Source organism: Panthera uncia, chromosome D4, assembly GCF_023721935.1.
Source record: "Panthera uncia isolate 11264 chromosome D4, Puncia_PCG_1.0, whole genome shotgun sequence".
NCBI classification, from domain to species: Eukaryota; Metazoa; Chordata; class Mammalia; order Carnivora; family Felidae; genus Panthera; species Panthera uncia.
In genome coordinates, this window is record NC_064807.1 from 28,538,813 (window position 1) to 28,564,573 (window position 25,761).

At 39.6% G+C, this 25,761-nt stretch overlaps 1 protein-coding gene across 2 annotated transcripts in view; it reads right to left on the reverse strand.

The window, feature by feature from the left end:
* The window catches only part of FANCC (FA complementation group C), a 262,669-nt gene extending 239,273 nt beyond the window's left edge, over positions 1-23,396 (reverse strand). For both annotated transcript variants that reach the window (XM_049634284.1, XM_049634276.1), the window contains exon 1: positions 23,207-23,396. The gene's annotated coding sequence lies outside the window, so the exon portion shown is untranslated. The remainder of the gene's footprint in view (positions 1-23,206) is intronic.
* Positions 23,397-25,761: the final 2,365 nt, after the last annotated feature.

Here is a 25,761-nt window from a genome sequence, read left to right on the forward strand (position 1 = left end):
TGGTTGGGCAGTATTCAAAAAACTACATTTCTTCTAATACCTTTATTTACACAGTAGAAAGATGCAACAAAAAAAGTCTGCCAAAGACTTGGCTCAAGAATATTCCAATAGGGAGCATCAGCAATCCTTGGCCATGGGGCTGCCGATGCAATGAGAAGAGCACCAGACCAGAGTCAGTTTCTGGGGGTAATGATCAACAGCTTTGCCACTAACCTCAGTTTCCTTCTCTGTAAACATTTCAAAGAGAAGTTATTATTGAAGGTGAATGTTTTCTGCTAAAATAAGTTCAGTATGGGTAACCAGAAATGCTCGGCTCCTTTAGAAACTGAAAAGGTTATCATGCTGTAATAACTAAGACATATTCAAAAATCACAAAAACAGAAGTAACCCCAGAAGTTCTTCAGCACTATCCTCTTTTTGGGTCATCTCTCAGGAACTTCTAATCCTAGTCCAAATTAATTTTTTTGAGAAGCCTCCACTCTATTTTTCTTCTTTTTTTAATGCTTCTCTTACCTTGGCACATGTGGTTACTATCAGAATCAAATACAATCTGTATGAGAATAATTTGGAAAGTGCAAAACACATTGAACAGGGCTTATGACCAAAGTACTACTACAAATGAACCAAGAAACCAAAAGAAATTAAAAAAAAAAAATCCATGCTTATAAAATCAATTAATTTTTTTAAAAGCCAATAGGACAAAAGCTCTGATTTCTGAAGGATATATAGCATATTATTGTTCAGGAATAATAAAGTTTCTACAGTATGAACCTTGAACTTACCAGAGAACAAAGATTATTGTAGCAATTTCCACAATAAGTATGATAAATTTGTTCAGAATTACCCATTTTCCCCCCTAGGTATTACTTTGACAACTGAATGCATTTCAAAATGATTCAAGTGTTACTAAATTACTTCAGACAAAGGTCATAAATTAAAATAACCAGAATGGGTAAGTTAAATGAGTAAAGCAATCAGATGGGCTTGAGGCTACTGGAAGACAAGAGCACCATCCAAAGAAGATAGCCAGAACTTAGCTCCTACCAGCTGCTGCCAAGAGAAGTCAGATGTAGTTGCCAGACTGCCTTAATAGAAACCCAGAAAATACGGATTTTTAAAGGTGAAATTGCTTAGGGTTTAAATGTTTGTAAATGACTCAAAAAATCTTAAACATCAAGCAAGCCACACAAAACTTAAATGCAAAGCAGATATGCTCTCTGCCTTATCATCTCCACCATGTTTTATATGGATTTACTTAAAATACCATTGCAAGGTAGACACGAACTTTGGTGACTTTTTTTTATTATTATTATTTTTATGAGCAGCATGTGCAAGAGAGGCAGAGGGAGAGAGAGAAAATCTCAAGCAGACTCCATGCTCAGCACAGGACTTGACATGGTGCTCGATCCCACCACCTGGATCATGACCTGAGATGAAATCAAGAGTAAGATGCTAAACTGACAGAGCCACCCAGGCACCCCTGGTGACTTTTTTTTTAATGCTTCAATCATACTATGACTTATGTTAATATATTCCACAAGGTTCGCTTTTTTTTTCCTTGAAGTAAAATTGGTATGTAATGTTATATTAGCTTCAGGTATACAACATGATTTGCTATTTGTATACACTACAAAGTGATCACCACAGTAAGTCTGGCTACCATCCAGCACCATAAAATTGCCCTGTTCACCCATTTCATCCACCCCACTACCGTCTTCCCCTCTAATAACCACCAATTTTCCATATCTATGAGGTTTTTATTTCATTTTTTTGGATTCCATATATAAATGGAATCATGTACTTGTCTTTCTCTGACTGACTTATTTCACTTAGCATAATACCCTCAGATCCATCGATGTTGCTGCAAATGGCACAATTTCATTCTTTTTTATGGCCAAGTAGTATTCCATTGTATATATACCACATATTCTTTATTCATTTACCTATTGAATATTTTAGTTGTTTCCATATTTTGACTACTGTAAATAAGAACTACAATGAACACAGGGGTACAATATATTTCTGATAGTGTTTTCATTTTCTTCAGGTAATAGATCATATGGCAGTTCTATTTCCAATTTTGTAAGGAACTTCCATACTATTTTCCTTAGTGGATGCACCAATGTACATTCCCAACAGCAGTGCATAAGGGTTCTCTTTCTCCACATCCTCAAAAACTTTTTTTGATAATAGCCATTCTAACAAGTGTGAAGTAATATATCACTGTGGTTTTGATCTGCATTTCACTGATTAGTGATGTAGAACATCTTTTCACGTGCCTGCTGGTCTTCTTTGGAAATATGTCTATTCAGATACTCTACCCATTTTTTAATCAGAATGTATGGCTTTTTTGCTATTGACTTGCTTGAGTTATTTATTTTCAATGTTATCCCCTTATGAGATGGATGATTTGCAAATATTTTCCCCCATTCAGTAGACTGTCTTTTCATTTTGTTGATGGTTTTCTTTGCTGTGCAGAAGCTCTTTTAGTTTGATGTAGTCCCATTTGTTTATTTTTGTTTTTGAAATCAAATCCAAAAATTAAATGTTAAGACCAATGTCAAGGAGCTTACCACCTATGTTTTCTTCTAGGAGTTTTATGGTTTCAGATCTTACATTCAAGTCTTTAAACTATTTTGAGTTCATTTTTATGTATGGTACAGGATAGGGGTCTAGTTTCATTCTTTTGCATGTGGCTGTCCATTTCCAAAACCATTTATTGAAAAGACTTACCCAGTTGCAACTCTTGGCTCCTTTTCAGAAATTAATTCACCATATATGTGTAAGTTTATATTCTATCCCGTCAATGACTGATTTTATGCTAATAACATACTGTTTTAATTACTATAGCTTTGTAGTATAGTTTGAAATCAGAAAGCATGATACCTCTAACTTTGTTCTTCTAAGATTGAGTTAGCTATTCAGGGTCTTTTGAGGCCCATACACATCTTTAAATTATTTGTTCTATTTCTGTGAAAAATGCCATGGAAATTTTGATAGGGACTGCACTAAATCTGTAGATTACTTTGGGTTGTATGAACACTTTTAACAATATTAATTCTTCCAATCCATGATCATGGAATATCTTCCCATTATTTGTATGTTCTTCAATTTCTTTCATTGATATCTTATAGTCTACATTGTACAGATATTTCACCTTATTGAATTTTTTCATAGGTATTTCTTTTATTTGCAATTGTAAATGGGATTTCTTCTCTTTCTGCTACTTCATTATTAGTGTATAGAAACAACAGATTTCTGCATTTTAATTTTGTATTCTGAAATTTTACTGAATTCATTTACTGGTTCTAACAGTTTTTTTGGTGAACCTTTAGGGTTTTCTATACAGTGTCACAGCACCTGCAAACAGTGACATTTTACTTAACTCCTTTCCAACTTAGATGTCTTTTAGTTCTTTTTCTTGCCTAATTGCTGTGGCTATGACTTCTATTCTATGTTGAATAAAAGTGGCAAGAGTGGGAATCTTTGTCTTTGTTCCTATCTTAGAGGAAAAACTTTCAGCTTTTCACTGTTGAGTATGACGTTAGCTGTGAGTTTGTCATATATGGCATTATTTATGTTGAAGTACATAACCACCCTCTATTCCCACTTTGTTGAGAGTTTATCATAAATGGACGTTGAATTTTGTCAAGTCCTTTTTCTGCATGTATTGAAATGATTATCTGATTTTTATACTTCATTTTGTTAACACGGTGTATCACATTGATTGACTTATGGCCACTGAACCACACTTGCACCCCTGGAATAAAGCTCCTTTGATCATGGTGTATGATCCTTTTTCAATTTGGTTTGCTAACATTTGTTGAGAATTTTTAATGTAAGTTCATCACAAATATTAACCTAGGATTTTCTTTTCATCTTGTTTTTGTCTGGTTTTAATATCAATGTAATGATGGCCTTATAAAATGAGTTTGGTCCTATTTCCACCAGAACTAAGCACTCTATGATCAGTAGACTTGGTGCATGTCGGCAGTGGGGGCTGTGTTGGTCCTTTGGGGCAGAGGCCAGCTGCACTGGCTCACACAGTCAGACTTGCCCTAGCAGGGTGCAGGGGGGTGGGGTTTGGTGTAAGAGGCTGCAGCCTCCACTGGGGGCACTATGTTGCTCACTGAAGTCCACCTGCGCTGGTGCAGGAAGGGAAGATGGCATCACCCCACTCTCTTATCCCTAGGGAGGGTAGCTTGCACCTGCCACTGTTCAGGGAGTCCAGACAAGCAAATGATCTCTCCTTCTGTGTCCCAGACTTCCATCAGAACCCTGCCCTCAACCCTTCTGTGCCTGAGCCACCTGCACACACACAGCCACAGCTCTCCTGTGTTTTATCTCTGGTGTGCAGCCAGGATTCAAAACTCCAAATCTTAAAGGAGTTAAAGGCAGACTGCTGCCCCCCTCCAGAAGAGAGCCTTGCAGCACTGTGCTTAGCACCATTCTGTCCCAGAAAAGTAGTCACACAGCCACAGAGCTGCCTGGAGTTTATGGTGAATGACAACAGAAAGCTGCAACCAGATTATCTGCCCTCTACATGTGCCTCTGTCCCTTGCTGTTGAACGGCTGCTCAAAGGCACCAGCTGGGTCTTTAATCATTGGAGAAGCAATACACCCTCTTCCAAATGCACTCTGGGAAGGGGAACATTCTCTCCCAGTGCAACCCAGGGGACCCCAACACCACACTATCTGCTGTCCACTCCCAGGGCCCTGCCCTTCTCCCGAGAAGCACAGCTGCCCACCCAGATTGACTTCAGCTAATGGTACAGACTTTCAAAACCTCCAAATTTGAGCTCCACCATTTGCAAAAACTTGTGATAGTTCCTCCTGATTCCCCAGTCAATGGTTTTGGGGGAGTGCTTCTCTTGTGTGAACCCAGCATCCTGCTCTCTTCCCCCCTCTTCCTTTTCCTGTCCACAAAAAAGGCTCCCTCCCTTCTGCAGTACTGAGGCTTTTCTCTCTCCCAATTCAAGTTTCCATACCTGTACCTGCCAAGTTTTCTCCCAGAAAACATGCAGATTGTTCTCTTAATCCTTCAATCAACTTCCTAGATGTTCAAAATGATTTGATGTTAATCTAGCTATTTTCAATGGACGAGGCAAGCCCAGGGTCCCCCTATTACTCCACCATCTAACTCCTCCCCTCATAAGATTGGAAACATTTTTCCAAATCTTCAATTTTTTGAGTCTGAGAAGGACAGGTATTAAATCTACTCTGAATATTTGGTAATTCACCAGTGAAGCTATCTGGTCCTGGGCCTTTGTTGGGAGTGCTTCGTTTAGAGATTCAATCTCCTTACTAATAATAAATTTATTCAGATTTTTTATTTTTTCATGATTCAGTCGTGGAAAATTATGTTGCTAGGAATTTATCCATTTCTTCTAGGTTGTCCAGATTATTGGTACATAATTGTTCACAGCAGTCTTTTATGATCCTTTGTATTTCTGTGGTATTAACTGTAACTTCTCTTTCATTTCTGATTTTATCTATTTGAGCCCTCTAGTTTTTCTTGGTGAGTCTAGCTAGGGTTTGGCGATTTGGTTTATCTTTTCAAAGAACTAGTTCTTGGGGCATCTGGGTAGCTCAGTCAAGTGTCCGACTCTTGATATCAGCTCAGGTTATGATCTCATGGTCATGGGATCAAGCTCCACGTTGTCAGGTTCCAGGCTGACAGTGTGAACCCTGCTTGGGATTCTCTCTCTCCGTCTCTCTCTCTGCCCCTCCCCCATTTGCATGTGTGTGCACACTCTCTCAAACTTAAAAAAAAAAAAAAAAACTAGGAGCGCCTGGGTGGCTCAGTTGATTAAGCATCTGACTCTTGATCTTAGCTTAGGTCATGAACTCATGGTTCATGCGATCAAGCCCCTCATCAGGCTCTGTGCTGACAACACAAAGCCTGCTTGGGATTCCCTCTTTTTCTGTCTCTCTGTCCCTCCCCTCCTCACTCTTTCTCTCAATATAAATAAACTTTTAAAAAATGAACTCAAGTGGTTTAACTCGTCTTTAAAAAAAAAAGAACCAGTTCTTAGTCTCACTGATATTTTCTATTTTTTTCTTTAGTCTCTATTTCATTTATCTCTGCTCTGATCTTTATTATTTCATCCTTTCAACTAACTTTGGGTTTTGTTAGGGCTTAACTTTTACTCTTCTTTCTCAAATTCCTTTAAGTGAAAAGTTAGATTGTTTGATATTTTTTCTGTTTCTTGAGGTAGGCCTGTAAATAAACTTCCCTTTTAAAACCGCTTTTGTGGGGCGCCTGGGTGGCTCAGTCAGTTAAGCATCCACCTTCAGCTTAGGTCATGATCTCATGGTTCGTGGGTTCGAGCCCCACATTGGGTTCTCTGCTGACAGCATGGAGCCTGCTTCAGATCCTCTCTCTCCCTCTCTTTCTGCCCCTCCCTGCTTGTATGTGCTCGCTCGCTCTCTCTCAAAAATAAATAAAAGTTAAAAAATAAATAAAACTGCTTTTGCTGCATCCCACAGATTTTGCAATGTTCTATTTCTGTTTTTATTTGTTCCAAGGTATTTTCTAATTTCCCTTTAGATTTCTTTGTTGAGCTAATGGTTGTTCATTAGCAGACTGTTTAATCTCCACATTTTGGTATTGTTTCCAATTTTTTTCTTGTAACTTATTTCTAGTTTTATACTACTGTGGTCAGAAAAGATGCTTGATAGGATTCCAATCTTCCTAAATTTTGAGATTTGTTTTGTGGCCTAAAATGTGACCTATCTTGAGAATTGTGCACTGGAGAAAAATGTGTTTTCTGTTGCTTTGGATAGAATGTTCTGTATATACGTATTATGTTCATCTGATCTGATGGGTCATTTAAGCCCAATGTTTTCTTCCTGGTTTTTTTAGGGGAGCTGGATAATCTATGCATGGATATAAGTAGGGCATTAAAGTTCCCTACTATTAATGCATTGCTGTCCATTTCTCCCCTGAAGTCTATTAATATTTGCTCAGCTCAACTCCTATGTTGAGTACACAAATATTTACAAATGTTATATCTTTTCTTTCTTAATGTTTTATTTATTTATTTTTGAGGGCAAGGGAAGGGCAGAGAGGGAGGGGGACTGAGGATCCCAAGCAGGCTCTGTGCTGACAGCAGTGAGCCAGATATGGGGCTCAAACTCACAAACTCATGAGATCATGACCTGAGTGGAAGTCAGATGCTTCACCAACTGAGCTACCACCAGGCACCCCAAATCTTCTTCTTAAATTGACTCCTTCATCACTATGCAATGCCCTTCTCTGTTTTTTTATCACAGTTTGTTTTTAAAATCTACTTTGTGTGATAGGAGTTTAGGTAAAATAGTTTCTTTTTGTTTGCATTTACATGGAATATCTTTGTCCATCCCTCTACTTTCAGTCTGTACATTTGTTTAGATGTGAAGTGAGTCTTTTGTAAGCAATATACATAGATGAGTCTTGTTGGTTTTTTTAATCCATTCAGCCACTCTATACCTTTTGATTGGAGAATTTAATCCACCTATATTTAAGGTAACTATCGATAAGTATGCACTTATTGCCATTTTGTTAACTGCTTTCTGGCTGTTTTGTAGTTCCTCTCTCTTCCTTCCTTCTTCTCTTGCTCTCTTCCCTTGTGGTTTGATGACTTTATCCATAGTATCATATTTACATTCATTTCTCATTATCTTTTGTACATATACTACAAGTTTTTGCTTTCTGGTTACCATGAAGTTCACATTAACAGCCTCTCTATATACATATATTGATAGTATATTTTATGTTGGTAGCAACTTAAGTGTAAATGCTTTTTAAAACTCTCATTTTTACTACCTCTCCCAACATTTTATATTTTGATATCCTTTTTACATCTCTTTATTTTGTGTATCCAACATTTAATCATAATAAGAACTCTCAACAGTATAGGAAGGAAAGTTCTTCAACCTGATAAAGACCATTAATGAAAAATTTACATCTAACATCAGACCTATTGGTAAAAGATTAGATGTTTTCCCTTTAAGATCAGAAACAAGTCAAGAATGTCTACTCTCCCCACTTCCATTCAGCAATGTACTGTAAGTTTTAAGGGGCAAAAAAAGCATCCAAATGCAAAGGAAAAAATAAAATTGCTTATATTGACAGATAACATAACAGTATATATGTAGAAAATTCTAAGCAATTCACAAAAAAACCTGCTTGAAGTAATAATCAAAGTTGCATGGTACAAGACCAATATATAAAAAACAATTTTATTTTCATATACTGGCAATGAGAAACCTAAAAATGGGATATGAAAAAAAAATTTATACACAAAAGCATCAAAAAGGAAACACTATAAAATAAAGATAACAAAAGGACAAGACTTGTACAATGAAAATTACAAAACAATGCTCAAATAAATTAAAGATCTAAACAAATGAAAAGACATTCCATGTTGACATTACAATTTTATTTCTCCCTCAAAAGAGACCTACTGAGTCAATGCAATTTCTACTAAAATCCATCACAGCAGGCTTTTTTCAAAAAAAAAAAAAAATGACAAGATGATACTAAAACTTGCATGGAAATGTAAGGAAATCGGAATAGCCAAAACAATTTGAAAAAGAATAAGAATACCAGACAGCTTCTACTCAATTTCAAACTTTACTATAAAGCTACCATAATTAAGACAGTGTAGTGCTGGTATAAGAATAGGTGTTCAGATCACTGAAACAAAAGTGAGTCTAGGAATAATTTATGGCCAATTGAGTTTTGACAAAAGCAGGGAAAGGTATTTTTTTTTTTTTCCCAACAAACAAAGCTGGCACAACTGCATATACACATACAGGAAAGAAGATGAATTTGGATCCGTATCTCATACCACACACAAAAGTTCATGGAAACTGATCATAAACCTAAGATCAAAAAAAAAGGAAAAAAAATTGATACATTGGACTTTCTCAAAATTAAAATTTATGTACTTCAAAAAATACCATGAAGGAAATGAAGACAAGTGGAAAGAATTATTTGCAAAACACATGTCTGATAATGGGCTTCTATTCAAAATATACAAAGAATGTTTACAATCCAATAATAAGGCAAACTACTGTGAAAATGTGTTAAGGAAACCCAAGTCAAAATCGGAACTGGGAAGTCATGAAGGGAGGACTCTCACATACATATCATTCATTACAGCTTGCTTAGTCCAGCAAGAAAAATGAAGATTTCCTCTCTGCATAGCAATAAGCTGCAGGCACCCAACAGCAACCATTCTCCCCTGTGGCCAATGAGAGGCTGTCACCACTTCACTCACCTACAGCCAATTAGAAGCCATCAACATTTTGAACTCTCATTTTCTTCCAATGGACATTGTTCAAAACAACCCCTCCAACCTCTTTCCCTCTATAAAAGGATGCTCTCCTCCTTTGTTCTCAAGATTTGCCTATGGTTCATGAACGTAGTTTTCTTGAGTTTCAATTCCTCTGCTATTACCAAATAAACTTGATTTTGCTGGTTATCATTTATATTTTTCCTTTTAAAAAAACTGACATTTCATGGTGTCAAAAGTGGGATTCAAAGGCAATGAACCCGCAAGGAACTAACAACCCCTAGTACTATGTGTGGCACCAATTTGTGCTCCTGTGAGTTGTCTTCTCCCTTTCAGTTTGATAAGTCTTCTCTGAGATTCAATCCTCTAAATTCTCTCAAGACAAGTCCTCCTTCTGGGACCCCGGCCAGTTTTATGTTAAAAAAAAACTACAGTCCCTCCTCTTGTTCATCCTTAACTAAGTGTAACAACTTGGCCAAAGATAACTTAGAACTCCAAACGCCATCATGGGGAACCTTCAACCACCCAAACTTGTATTTTTTAGAACCAAATTAGAAGACCACAGCTTTGAAATTAAACAGACTGAATGGGGTGCCTATTTTAATTGATACCTGGAGGCTTCCAAATGTATCCAAGATTCTAAAATCACCTTTTTACAAAATACCATTTCCATGTTAACTAAGTAAGGTAAGCAAACAACTGAAAGAAAAGTCAAAAAAGTTTCTAAGGCCTCTTCTTCCCCCTCCCTTGTGCTCTTTGTCTCTGGTGACAGCTTCTTTCCCTTCTGCACTATCCCCACCTCCTTTATATCCTCGGCTTTCTCATTCTGATCCCTTCACTGAACTTTCCTTTTTCTCCAAACCTCTCCCCACAACCTTCTGCCCTGAACCTATTAAAACCTGCCCCTTTAAAATCAGATCTCGTGCCAATCCAAATGCTAAACCTTTAATTTCTTATGTTACCTGGGCTAAAGTTGAACTACAAGCCATAGTCAAAGATTTTCCCAAAGTAACTGAGGATCCCCATAGATTTGCTGAGGAATTTAGTGCAGTTGTTCAAACTTATCAACCTGGTTTCTCTGGTTTGTATCAGCTAGTCCATATGCTTGTTAGCGAAGGCAAAGCCCAACACTGGATGAAAACTACCAAACGGAATGATTCCAAGAAGTCTAGAATTACAACATGGGGACAAAGAAACCCTTGCTGCCTTATTACATAATCAGACTTGAGGAACTGCCAAGTGACTCCTTTTGGTAATTCTCAGGAACTTTCCCAAAGCGAGCTGACTGGAGTAAGACTCAGGCTTGTACCCAGAAGCCCAATGAGCCCATGCATGACTATTATATATTATGCCAGCTCCAAATTATCTTTAAAGAAAATTCTGGTCTTCCTTTGGATGTTGAGTTCACCTGGATAGCCTTTAACGCTATGTTCATTAACAGGCTGAACTGGGATCTTTTTATTCTAATTAAAAGGATCAGGATGGAATGAAAAACTATGTCTACTCCAGACTGAATTAATTTAGTAAACAAGGTCACCTACATCCTAGATGATTCAAATAAAAGGAAAAGCACAAAAACCTTTCATTTGAACCCCAACAAATGAAGTCTCCTAAACAAAACTAAAATCCTCCTGGTCTCTGCCATTATTGCAAAAAGCCAAAACATTGGAAGAAAGACTGCTATAAGCTCAAGTGCTCCAGGCACCTTCATGTAGCCCCCTAACCAGCCTTTCCAATGTCCTCCTAACCCCAGTGAAGGGACTCCAATGAACTTCAAGACTTTACCCAGTCCTTTCCTTTAGTTGACCTGGTGAAACCACTCTCCAGATTAGGAACCGAGCTCTCTCTGTCCTTACTGATTCTAGAGCTACATTCCCAGTGCTCAACTCCACTACCATTAAACATCCTCTACCTCAGAGTACTAAAACAGTTCAAATAGTGGGAGTCTCTAATAAATCTCAATGGGTTCCTATCTCTAACCCTATCCCTTTTTGCTTAGGCATTTCAAGATACCCACCCTTTTCTCCTTGAAGTTTCTCTGACCCTATTCATTTATTGGGCCAACATTTCTTAGAAAAATATCATGCTGGGAGTTCTCTCCCAAAAGGGGGAAATAATTCTAGAATTTGATAACAGCAACCAAAATAGCCAACTAGATAAGTCAAATGATGCTTCAACATCTTATTTGCTCTGTCTCTGACACCAATATAGCTAATTCCAAGGACACTAATCATTTGTCCCTGATGGATCAGCTATCACCGTCCCTGTGGGCAAAACCCTCAACTGATACTTGCAGAATCCACAGTGCCCCGCCTGTTAAAGATCCACAGATTCCTCAAAAATTCTCCCCAGAATTAACCAGTACCCTATAAATAAAGAGGCCCTTCATGTCATTAAGTCAATAATAGAAGATTTTAAGACCCAGGGCCTCATTATCCCCTGCAACACCATTTTACCTGTGAAGAAACCAAATGGCCACAGATGGAGGCTCATCAGACCTCTGAGTCATAAACAATATTGTCATTGCTTTGCCACTCTGTTGTCCCCAATTCACCTTAGTAACCTTCATCCGTACTGAGAGCAAATTGTCTTTCATGACTGATTCATGTAGTGTTTTCTTCAGTATCCCAGTAGATTAAAACTAGTCAATATCTTTTTGCCTTTACTTGGAAAGAACAGCAATTAACCTGGACAGTAATGCCCCAGGGTTTCATGCAAAGTGTTAGGGTCAGGCGTAGGCTAGGGTAAAGGTAAGAGTCAAGAACTAAAATTTTAGCAAAGGCTTTATTGGGAACTAAGGTCTCAGGCGAGGTTCCGTGACTCAGGGGGGGAGAGAGAGAGAGAGAGGAGTCAGGGAAGTCGCGCCCAGGTGTGATGGGGTGGGGTTTTTAAGCTGCAGCGGTTCCGGGTTTAGGTCCCGATGGGCCTTTTTCGCATCAGGTCGTGCTGTCGCTCGGTGATTGGTTGACCTCCAATTCATTCTGGCGCGCTACTCGGGGCTTTCCGTTGGGTTGCGCTGGCCCTTGGTGATTGGTAGACCTTCAATTCATTCTGATGCGCCGCTAGGGGCTTTTCATTGGGTTGCACTGGCAAGATGGCGGTCCCCTCTACTGTGGTTCCAAGGACATCCTAACAGAAAGCCCTTCTTATTTCCTCACAAACTTTAAAGGCTGATCCAGATGATATCAAGTTCCCTGGATGCTCCACTTTAATATAATATGCAGATGACTTCTCTGCTCCACTTCCCAAGCCTCCTCACAAGAAGATAGCATCCACTTGCTATAATTCCAAGCCAAAAAGGGATATAAAATCTCTTTAAAAAATTAGTTTGTTCAGGGGCACCTGGGTGACTCAATGGGTTAAGAGTCTGCCTTCAGCTCATGTCATGATCTCATGGTTTGTGGGTCTGAGCCCCACATTGGGCTCTCTGCTGTCCATACAGAGCCCACTTTGGATCCTCTGTCCCCCTTGCTCTCTGCCCCTTCCCCACTTACGTGTGCTCGCTTTCTCTCTCTAAAATGAATAAAAACAAAAAAAAAATTACAATTTGTTCAAACTCAAGTTTGATACTTAGGATATCTAATCTTACAACAAAGACTGCATCTAGATCCAGACAGGCTTCATGGCATCCTAAACTTCTCAAAGCCCAAACAAAACCAATGTCCCCTGAGAGGTTTTCTCACAGTGGCAGGATATTGTTGCAGATGGATCCCAAACTTTTCCCTTATGGCCTAACCTTAATAGACCTTGTTAAAAATGTATTAATCAATGAAGACTGAGATGACATGGCTTTTCAGATCTTAAAAGATCTGGTTTAATAACAACCCCCCACCCTTAGACACCCCAATTATCAACGCCCTTTCTTTTTTGTATATGGAAAAGGGAATGCCCTTGAGGTACTCACCCAAGAGCATGGAGATCACCACTGACCCGCAGGATATTAGAGACAACAACTAAATCCCATAGCCCAGAGATATCCACCCCCCCTTATAGCTATACCTGCTACTGTCCGTCCTGTAAAGCCACTGAAAGAATGATCATGGGATCCCCTTTAACCATCTCTGTGCCACATGTTGCCAAAGCTCTTCTTAACTTTCATCATACTCAGTATCTTTCATTAAGCCCTTTCACTTCCTAGGACATTGCCCTGTTAAATGCCCCTTATGTCACTCTTGCTTGTTGTAATAACCTTAACTTGCTACTCTTCTCCCCTCCTCTACTTATGAAAGCCCCCACAACTGCTAAATACTGACAGATCACCTTCTGATCCATGTGATTATTTACATAAAACTTCAGATGTTGATTTTTCATAGTTCACTGATGGTTCATATTGGAAAGATGAAAATAGTAAATATTGTGCTGGATATGCAATATTGACCTCTGAAATAATTGAAGCAGCACCTTTGCTTTTGGTTACTTCAGCCCAACAGACCAAATTATATGCACCGTTACCGGCCTATATCCTAGCCAAGGGCAAAATTGCAACATTTGCACTGACATGCCTTTGGAGTGGCTCATGATTTTGGAATGTTACATAAACAACCTGGCTTTTTTTTACTTCCAGCAGAGATAACATTAAAAACAGCCCTTACTTTCAGTAATTATTGGATGCCATATTCTTACCTGCTGCTTTGGCTATTATTAAAGTCCAGGAGCATTCTAAGCTTCATTCACTTGAAGGTAAAGGAAATCGCTTCACTGACATGTCCACAAAAAAATGCTGCCTTCAAAAGGTCCAAAAGTGAAACCTCTGTTACAGTCCAAAGGAACTCACCTCCAGATGGTTGTCTGGAGAAACTAACTAGAGACACACAACAATCTCCACCAGAAAAGGAAAAACAATATTGACAAACAAATGGTTGTTGATAGGATAAAAAGAGAAACATGTTCAAGACCAAATAAAAACCCAGTTCCACCAGAAATTCTTTAATTCTCATTTTTTATTCCCCTTTTTAATTAAAGTACAATTAACATACAGTGTTTTATTAGTTTCAGGTACAATATAATACTTCAACACTTCTAGACATTATTAAGTATTCATCAAGAGAAGTTTACTCCTTTTTAATGTTTATTTTTGAGACAGAGCACAAGTGGGGAAGGTGGAGAGAGAGAGAGGGACCAAGGATCACTGACAGCAGTGAGCCCAATGCGGGGCTCAAACTCATGAATTGCAAGATCATAACCTGAGCCGAAGTATGACGCTCAACAGAGTCACCCAAGCACCACAACTTTAAAACATACTCTTAATCTCGCTCTTTATTTCACCCACCCTCCATCCACCTCCCCTGTGGAAACCACCAGTTTGTTCTCTGTACTTAGGAGTCTGTTTGTCTTTTTTTCTTTGTTCATTTGTTTTTGTTTCTTAAATTCCACATAAGAGTAAAATTATATGGTATGTCTTTTCTCTGCCTGATTTATTTCACTTAGCATTATACCCTCTAGGTACCCTCTAGGTACGTCCATGTTGTTGCAAATGGCAAGATCTCTTCTTTTTTATGGCTGAGTAATATTCCATTGTGTGTGTGTATGTATGCACACAAATATATCGTCTTCATCCATTCATCTATCAGTGGACACGGGCTGCTTCCATATCTTGACTATTGTAAATAATGCTGCAATAAACATAGGGTGCATATATCTTTTCAAATTAGTATTCTCATTTTCTTTAGGTAAATAACAGTAGTGGGATTACTGGATCAAGTGATAATTCTATTTTTAATACTTTGAGGAAACTCCATACTGTTTTCCACAATGGTTACACCAATCTACATTCCCATCAACAATGCATAAGGGTTCCTTTTTCTCCACATCCTCATCAACACTTGTTTTTTCTCGTCTTTTTGATTTCAGCCGTTCTGACAGGTTCGAGGTGCTATCATATGGTGGTTTTGACTTGCATTTCCTTGATGGTTGGGCATCTTTTCATGTATCTGTTGTCCATCTATAGGTCTTCTTTGGAGGAATGTCTATTCAAGTCCTCTGCTCATTTTTTATTGGATTATTTTTGGTGTTGAGTTGTGTAAGTTCTGTATATATTTTGGATATTAACCCCTTATTGGATATGCCATTTGCAAATATGTTCTCCCATTCAGTAGGGTACCTTTTGTTTTGTTGATGCTTTCCTTCGCTGTAGAAAAGCTTTTTATTTTGATGTAGTCCCAATAGTTTATTTTTGTTTTTGTTTTCCTTGCCTCAGGAGACATACCTAGAAAAATGTTTCTATGGCCAATGTCAAAGAAATTACTGCCTGTTTTCTTCTAGGAATTTTATGGTTTCAGGTCTCACATTTAGGTCTTTAATCCACTTTGAGTTTGACTTTTTTTAATGTTTATTTATTTTGAGAGAGTGCACGTGCACGGGCACACACAAGCAGGAGAGGGGCAGAGACAGCAAGAGAATCCCAAGCAGGCTCTGCAATGACAACATAAATGTGAGGCTCCAATCCCACAACCCTGTGACCATGACCTGAGCCAAAATCAAGAGTCAGATATTTAACCAAATGAGCTATCCAGGTGCCCTCAATTTTTTTTATTTTTAAAGTTCCCATTATTGACCACTGTACATGCATTAAACAACTGGTCTATGGATAAAACGATAAGGTTTCTGAATACTAGTGGGGAGAATAGTAAGAAAACCACAAAAAAATGTCTACTCTGATCATCCCACCTGCCCAAAATACAATCCAAGGAAACCTATCCTCACTGCTACTGGGTACTTTAAATTGCCTAATGGACCATTCGAGATTTGGAAAATTGGCTTTATTCAGCTACCCCCATCTCATGGATACAAATATGTCCTGGCAGTGATTCACTTCTTCCCACTGGGTCAAAGCCTTTCCTTGTAGACAAGCTACTTGCCTCTTCAGTAGCTAAAATCCTGCCTGGGGGGGGAAAAAAAATCATACCTACTGGAGAAACCCTTCTTAGCTCCATAGTGACCAAGAAATTCATTTTATTGGCGGATTATTATGGTGAGTCTATGCTGTATGACCAGTTCTGTAGCATTTTCACTGTCACTTATCATCCTTCACTCATCCTCGGTCTTCAAGACTAGCTGAACAAATCAACAGCACTATCAAAACTCAATTGGCAAAATTTGTTGAAAACCTCCAAACACCCTGGCCAAAAGAACTGCCTTGTCCATCCTAATCTCAGATCCACCCCCTTTGGAACCCACAAGTTTGCACCTTTGATATAATTATTGAGTACCCCATGCATCCAGCTTCATTCTTTTTTGACCTACAGCTAATAAAAGAAGGTATATTTCAGGGGCGCCTGGGTGGCTCAGTCAGTTCAGCATCTGACTCTTGGTTTTGGCTCAGGTCATGATCTTGCAGTTCATGGGCTGGATCCCAGCATCGGGCTCTGTGCAGACAGTGCAGAGCCTGCTTGGTATTCTCTTTCTCTCCCTTTCTCTCTCCCCCTGTCCTGCTCATGCTTTCTCTCTCTTTCTCTCAAAATAAATAAATAAACTTTAAAAAAAAGGTATATTTCAGTATTGCAAAGGTCTCATTACATCCCTTGAAAGTAATCATGCGCTTATAGGGCAATGTTTTCATGGCACATTCCCAGGAAATGAAGACCCCAAGCACCACACCCTGTAACCTGAAGATTTCATCCATTGGAAAGGACGTCTTCAAAAAGACTCTCTTCGACCACACTGGAAAGGCATATTCCTGACCAATTCTTGTGCCATCAAAACTCCAGAGTTGACTCCTGGACCCATGTGTCTCATCTAAAGGAAGGCCCAAATGCTGACTAAACCTGCACACCAACAGTGACCTAAAATTAAAGATTTCCAGGAACTGAATCAAACAACAGCTGAAACAGTTTTCCCAAGATGATGAGGTTAGACCTGTATATTCTCCCCTTTCTGCTTTTTCTCAATTTATTTTCTTCTTCTCTATGCTGGAGAGACAATGACCTTGTTTGCATTTTGTAGAGGTCACTTTTAGACAACAGACTTGAACAATGGAAACAATCAAGGCACAAGGGCCCACAGCAACCACCTGGCTAAATACAGACAGGCCCTTTACGCCAACATAATATCCATAATACCCATAAGCCCTAACTGACCAATGGGATACTTACAATAAGGCACAGGTAATAAATTTGGGAAAATTCCATCTGCTCATACCTCCTAACCACCCCCCTTTAAAAACAGCCTGCATCCACTACCTCATAGCAGACAATCTCTCCTTTGCTATCCTGCCTGCCCGATGCTCCCTTGCAATGTATTCAATAAATGTCTCCTTTGTTATGCCTCAGGCGAATCTTTCCATTGCCTACACAGCCAGCTTCCACCCCATCGGGTGGCCCCACATTTTAGGGGCCCCATCTGATCACGTGAGACACACCATAGATTTCCCAATCCTTGGCCAAAGGAAGAAACATTTCTGTTAGATCTGTCCTCAGAAACCCTGATCTGTCCCTGACAGCTGTGAACCTTTAGTCTTCCCTGTAGCAAACTTCTCCCTCATCTCCAATGCCACCACCCCTTGAGAGATTTCTGAGTCAAACTTCTACAACCAGGTTTTCCTGTACCTTGCTTTGACCTGTCCTGTCATAACTCTCAATGCAACTAATCATATCCATTCCATCTACACAGTTCATCATTCTTACTACTACCTTAGGTCTACCTACTGCAGCAAAATAACCCCCCTTTGTACAGCCTTCAAGAACCAAGTCCACAGAACAAGATGGTTTCTCCCTAATTATTCCCTAAACACCTCTGACCCTTGGTTCAAAGGGGCCAATTAAATAATCCCAATTAACATCATTATTAGTGATCAAACCCTAGCAGGATTATTATGTATGTATGTGTATACATACATTATGTATGTATGTATGCACTACCTGGTTTTATCTTTCTCTGTGGTGAATCACTGGTCCTGTGAATGTTTAGACCACTGGGGGATTGTAAGACAATGCATACTAGGAGTTCTAACTGTCCCCAGGGACATCCACAATAAATCTAAAGTCTTTCAGGTTTTCCCCATTAAAACTTCATCACCACATTGAAAGATAATTCCCAGGAGGCATATGTAACTCTGGATTTGCCTCCATCAGAACGGCTGTTACCCCTTTTGTGGACTTTCATGACAACGAACAAATGATTAGAAATCTCCCTCTGGAATTGGGAAAACTTGCCAACCCCAGCCCTAAGGCAACGGCAGCCCAACAACACTTAACTCACTGGCTAAAGTACAAGTATACCTCATTTAATTGTGCTTCACTTTAATGTGCTTCACAGATATTATATTCTTTTATTACAAACTGAAGGTTTGTGGCAACCCTTTGTCAAACAAGTCAATCAGTGCCATTTTTTCAACAGCATTTGCTCATTTTGTGTCTCTGTGTCACATTCTAGTAATATGCTACTTCATGCTCTTTCATTATTATATTTGTTACAATGATCTGTAATCAGTTATTACAACTTGCTGAAAGTTCAGATAGTTAGCCGTTTTTTAGCAATAAAGTACTTTTTAATTAAGATATATTTTTTTTAGACATAATGCTATCGTACACGTAATAGACTGCAGTACAATATAAACATATTTATATGCACTGGGAAACCAAAACATCCATCTGACTCACCTTATTGCAATATTTATTTTACAGTAATATTCACTTTATTGCAGTGTTCTGGAACTGAACCCACAATATCTTCAAGATATGCATATAGCCTTTGATTACCTACTTGCCAAACGAAGCATTTATACAATAGCAAACACCACCTGTTGCACATGGACAAACCCTCCAAAGTAGAAACCCAATCATGTAAAATTAGGGAACAAGCACACTGACTACAATAAATTCCACCTGAAGATCTAGGTAGGGTCCTTTGCTCCTTTTAGCTTATAACCTTGAATGGATACAGATTTCGGATGTAAAATACCTGAGAGTTCCCCCTCCCACTGTTTCTTGTTACTCAAACGTGGCTTCCATGATTTCCAATCTGTGCACTTCCCTCTGATGTGGGACATGACATTCAGGAAGTGTCCTTCCTGACACTGAAAGACAAAAACAATTCTAACGAGGAACAGATGACCCAACTCTTGATTGGTGAAGAGTTGATTGGAAGAAAAGTGTGAAAATATGATAAGGAACCCTAACTGAAAACTGGAGTTTGGAAACCATGAAGAGATGACTAATACACATATCATTCATCCCAACTTGCATACTCCCAGCAGGAAGAAGGAAGGTTTCCTTTCTGCCCAGCAACAGCAAGCTGCCCTCACCTACAACCAATTAGAAGCCACCACCACTTCAAATTCTCATTTTCTTCCAATGAACTTTTGTTCAAAACAGACCCTCTCAAACTCCTTTCCTCTATAAAAGGACACTCTCCTGCTTTGTTCTCAGGACTCGCCTAAGGTTCACCATAGTTTGCTTGTCCAGAATTGCAATTCCTCTGCTGTTCCTGAGTAAACCTGATTTTGCTGCCTGAATCACCTTTTACTTCTTAAACCTTTTACTTTTAAAAGGCTGACATAATCCAATTAAAAAATGGACAAAATGTTTCGACATTTCAAAAGTGACTTAGAAATTGCTAATAAGTACATGAAAATATAGTCAACATCGTTTGCCAATAGGGAAGTGCAAATTAAAACCACAATGATACTACCTTCACACCCACTGGGATGGCTATTTAAAGAGACACAATTAACAAATGAAGTCGTGGAAAAATTAAAACCCCCATACACTGCTGGTGGGAATATAATATGGTATAGCCACATTGGAAAAGTCTGACACTTTCTTAAAAAGTTAAACATGAACTTACTATACAACTCAGCAATTCCACTCATAAACACCCCCCAAAAATAATAAAAGCATATGTCCAAAGACTTACATATGAATACTCACAGAGCATTATTCATAACCAAAAAGTAGAAGCAACTCGTGTCCACCAACTGATGAACAGATAAACAAAATGTGGTAGAGACATACAATGGGATATTATTCAGCAATAAACAGGAACAAACTATCGATACATGCTACAAAATGGATGAATGTCAAAAACATCATGCTAAGTGAAAGAAACCAAAAGACAGCACTTTTTTTTTTTAATTTTTTTTTCAACGTTTATTTATTTATTTTTGGGACAGAGAGAGACAGAGCATGAACGGGGGAGGGACAGAGAGAGAGGGAGACAGAATCGGAAACAGGCTCCAGGCTCTGAGCCATCAGCCCAGAGCCTGATGCGGGGCTCGAACTCACGGACCGCGAGATCGTGACCTGGCTGAAGTCGGACGCTTAACCGACTGCGCCACCCAGGCGCCCCAAAAGACAGCACTTTTATGAATCTATTTATATGAAATGCCCCCAAAAGGCTAATCTATAGAGACAAGAAAGCAAATCAATGGTTGCCTGAGGCTGAAAGCCAGAGTTAGGATTGACTATGAATTTGCACGTGCAAAGCTGCTAGGGTGATGCAAATGTTCTAAAAATGAATTGTACTAATCACTGCACAATTCTAAAAATCTACTAAATTTACTAAAAGCCACTGAATTCTTTAGAAAACAGAGTCTACATAGTATACAGTTTCAAAAAAGGTAATTTCCTTTAAAACTCTGCCTTCCTATAACTAGAGAAAGGTACCAAGATTATAGATGTTCCTGTATCACTGATCTTAACAGAGAAATTTCTACACGCTCAGCAGGACTTATGAAGAGTCTAAGAGAATGGACCAGAAAACTTGCAAGGTCTCTTCCAGAGCACAAAAAAATAATAATAATTGATATTTAGAAAATAAAATGCTCAAGACTTGTAGTGTTATCTAACTTTTCTGATGAATTTTTAAGTTTTTTTCTTCTCAATTTCTACTACATTTTTATTAAAACACTGCAAACTCAATGTACTTCTCCCATAGGTGCTCTTTCATATTAAAATCAGTCATTCAGGGGCACCTGGGTGGTTCAGTTGGTTAAGTGTCTCACTCTAGGTTTCGGCTCACATGATATCAGGGTTTGTGAGTTCAAGCCCACATCCAGCTCCATGCTGCCAGTGCTTGGCATTCTATCTCCCTCTCTCTCAGTCCCTTCCTTATTTGCACTCTCTTTCTCTCAAAATAAATAAAATTGAAAAAAAAAAAAGTCAGTCAAGATCCATAAACAAGAACAGAGAATATTCATACCCCAGACTAAAATTTTACAAATCCATTTGGTACTGATTTCCAGCCTGATATGAGGCTCCACCACTACCAACTTGGAACTGCCACGCCATGTGAGATTTCTCTGGCGCTCTCTGTGGCCTAGGTAATCAATCCAACTTTCTACTGGCCAGGCTGGCCTCCTTGTAGCTGGTTTTCATAAATACAAAATTTGTATAATTGTTACTGGAACTACTTGCTGAAATATGGAGCTGGTTTAAAATACCATTTATTTTAAAATGTACATGCACAGTTTCACATACATGCAGCAACACATCTTCCACACCCAGCCAATCAATCAAGTTAATGCTTTTTATTAGAGAACAAAAAATTCCAATATAGAGTTTGCCTTTCTTTTCTGGACTTCTGGTAAATGTTTTTCAAGAAAACAAGAATAGGACTGAATAATGAAAAAATGAATTAAAGTGTAATATATACTAAAGTATAATTAGTCCAATTCTAAAGAAGCAGGACCTAACTTTTACAGGAAAAGGCCTCTGATAAAACTAGGAAAAGCAAATTGTTTTGATGCAGTCTTTCTTGTATACACATATGAATGCTTATTTCCATGTGAATCTGGCACAACCCATTATTTTGAAACATCAATTTAAGTTTAATGGATAAAGTCACAATGAACATGTTTTCTATATGTCTATGTAATAAATGATCCCAACACATGGTATGAATTCTACCATTTGTAACAACCTTTCCTCCCCTCCTGAAGAGGATAGTGAGAAAAGGTTCTGAGCTGCACATCACTGAGGGTGAGTGACATCCATAAATAGCTGAAGTTGGGTGGCCCAAAAGTGCCCTGCTCATGTGATAAATGGTAAGTCAATCATATCACAGTTAAGATGCACTAAATGGGACAGAAGTTACAAATGAAAGCTGGAGCACGGGAGTTTCAGATTAGGACAAAATCACTGGCACATGGGGGTCTTTGCTGGAAAATTCCTCGGCCTCTTTCGAAATTCTGGTCCCAAATTTGTCATGTTTCAAAAACTCCTAATCTTTTGCCCTCCAAACCTTTAGCCCATACACGATGACCAGAGAGGGTTCACGGTTGTAAAAGCGCCCACGTAAATACAAAAAAGCAAGCCAACAAACAACAACCCCCCAAAATATCAGGGCTTTGGACGTGATTTGGCCTGGCGGTCAAAGAAAGAAAGTTGCAAGGAGACAATCACCCATGAGAACCTTCCTGCCCTTCAGCGACAAAAGACCTGGAAGGCAAGAGGGGTTACAGGCTCGCCCCCTCCCAACGCCCTAGAGGCAGGGCGACGGAGAGCAAGCGGCCAGCTGTAGAGGGTGATGGGGTAGAAGAGGAGAGCTTTTCACAGCTCCCACGGATCCGGGGCGAAGAAATTCACCTTTGCTCCTCTCCTTTTAAGTAGACATAGCTGCCAGCACGCAATGAACCAAAAGAACCAAAGCGCCTATTCCCAGTTCTCACCGTTCCGGGGGCTCTCTTCCGCGTGACCCCTACGCCGGACCCACCCCCAGGCCTGCCCACTCTTTGGCCACGCCCCTCGCCCGCCGCTCCGCCCCTCCGCGGGCTGGCACCACCTCAAGCCCCTACCCACCTCCTCCCCTCAGCCCCTGCACACGGCCGGGGCTCAGCTCACCTAACTAGATGCGCAAAGCGCGGCGAACGTTCTCGCGAGTCTTCCCTCCCTACCCTCCCCCTACCCTACCTCCACCCTTCGGCTGACGTGTCGGCCAGACCCCCGAGGGAATCAGCCGTCTTTGCTCTCGTTCTGCGGCCTCTCGCTTACCGGGTGGTCTGCGCCAGCCAGAGCTGCTTCAGCACTTTGGGCAGTGGCAGAAAGGACGCCTCCGCCCGGGTTCTGTGGCTTGCAAGTTTGGCTTTGCCCCGTACTGCTTTTTTGTTTTGTTTGACTTTTTTGGAATTTTCCCGCGGTCGCTCGGCAGTCGAGCCGCGCGCACGCGCTCTTCCCCGCAGTGCACTCTGGGGCCTGGCGAGCGGTGCCGCGCGCCCCCGCGGCATCGCGGGAAAATTGCGACGAATCTCGCGCTTGTGGGGGCGAGGCGGGGGCCAGCCCCGGCTCGGCCGGAAGTTAGCCGAGCGCGCTGCAGGACCTGTGGGGGAAGAGGCGGATGTCTTAGTTTTCGCGGGATCGCTGTTGGGTTCACGGCCGAGAACCAGACGGCAGGAAGGACCGGGGAGGAAAAACTTGGGGTTATTAATCAGGTTGCTGCCCAGGTATTGCAAGACTCAGCCCAAAATGCGGAAGAGGTAAAATGGGAATCGTTTTTTTAAAAGAGAAACTGAGTCTTTGTCCAGGGGTAAAACCTCTAAACACGGACTAGAATATGGTTTGCTAGCTGTGGTCATACAGAAATAAGGAATCTTTGGGGGGCTTAATAATCCTACCCATCCCCTCCCAATCAATTCCATACAGTGTGTTTGTTTTCAGATCAGTTCAACGAAACCACTTAAATAAAAACATTTTCGGTAAACTTCATTCCTCTTAATGTTACCTCGTCTTGGTGAATTTTTTTCTTTTCATTCTTTAACTTAGAAGTGTATGGAGGTTTTTCATAGGTGTTTAAATTGTAAGAAGAAATAATCAGGGATCTAACCTTAAGCTTTAGATTTTTTTTTTAAATCAGTACTTTATAATCTTAAAACTACAATTTAATAGTTGCTTTCAAAACAACTTACTGCAAAGCAGTGTATGCATGTAATGAAAATACTCAAGCACTTCCAGCCTTCTATGATGAAGGAATACCAATTTTACCTAAGAATAAATTGAATACAGGGATTAGGTAATTTAGCAAGTTTACACAAGTTGTAAGTGACAAAGTTAGCCTGTAGGTTAGTGGTAGTGATGTGGGAAACAAAAGCAGAAGGAAATGGTAGATAAAATTAAATTTATTTATAACCTGCAGCTCTGACGAATACTTGAGGCAGGCAGAGTGAAATGTTTCTCCAGGAACTCCCTACTGTCTTAATGCTTTGCTAGAGGGAAGAACAACCTTGGCTTGGCAATAAGCTAGGCCTCCAGTATCCTGTGAGTCTTCTTTAGCATATGAAAATCTCATTGGAAAGTTCCCCTTGACTTTACCTCCCCAACTCCTAAATGTAACCTGTCTCTTTGCAGGGTCCAGGGCAGCTCTTCCTGCCCATGGGTCCTGTCCCTGTGCTTTAGTAAAATCACCATTTTTGCACCAAAGAGTCTCAAGAATTCCTTCTTGGCCATCAGCTCCAGACCCCATGAACCCCACTATCACCCCAAAAGCCTCATCAGTAGCAACAATCTTTTTTTTTTCCCCTCCCATAACGGGAGATCCAAAAGGAACCCAATTGGGAATTTGAGACAAAATTGGCAGGATCTGCAACTGTATTAAGGAATTCATTCTTGAAAATATACCCTTCCCGCTAAAGAGGTCTGTGCTATACTAATGTGCATAGTTCTTTGTGGGTAAATCCAAAGCAGAGCCTGTGTTAGATACATGCTTGAATGACACTAATCATGCTACCTTGGCCATAAGAAGAAAGTCCTTGTGTTTGTGGGGACAAATGTGAGCAAGTTAATGTTTAAAGACTTGCTTCTACTGGCAAGGGAAACAAGCCATTTATTTCTTTAGAGAAAATATCTATTGTGGTATTCAGGTCCTTTTCTAGTATTTATAGTATTAATAATTGAAGTCTTGCCATATTGCAGTTATATGTGGTTTTGATTCAGTGGTTAATAAAGCGTTGCTAGACTAATTCAACTTTACAGTAGATGAAAAGATGTCATGTTTAGGCCTAGTTTAGACCTAAATTAGTAACATGTATAAATACATAAATGTAAATTTATGGAGACTTATAAATACTCATTTTATTTGGCATCCGTATGCATAGAACTATCCAAATACTTTAAGCAGTAATTAAATGAACTTTTTGTAAAATGCCTGAAAAGTTTCCTGAGAAACAAATACCTAAATAAAAATCCTAGTTTTAATTGGCACACAAAATTGATTGTGTGTACCTCTAGAAACCCAATTGTTTGGGTCTAGAAACAATTAGTACAGAGTCTAATCATAAATAATGTGGCAAAAATGAAAAATATCATGTGTAGGTGAAAATTACTTCATTCCTAGAAATAATTAGAATTTATTCTAATGGGATCTATCCATTAGAATCTTTATATTCTGGAGGGGAAAACATCACAGCTGAGTGCTGCAAAGTTCCTTATATCAGAGGCACCTGGTGGCTCAGTTGGTTAAACACCCGACTCTTGATTTCTGCTCAGTTCATACTCCCATGGTTTGTCAGTGAGCCCTGCTGACAGCATAGAGCCTGCTTGGGATCCTCTCCCCC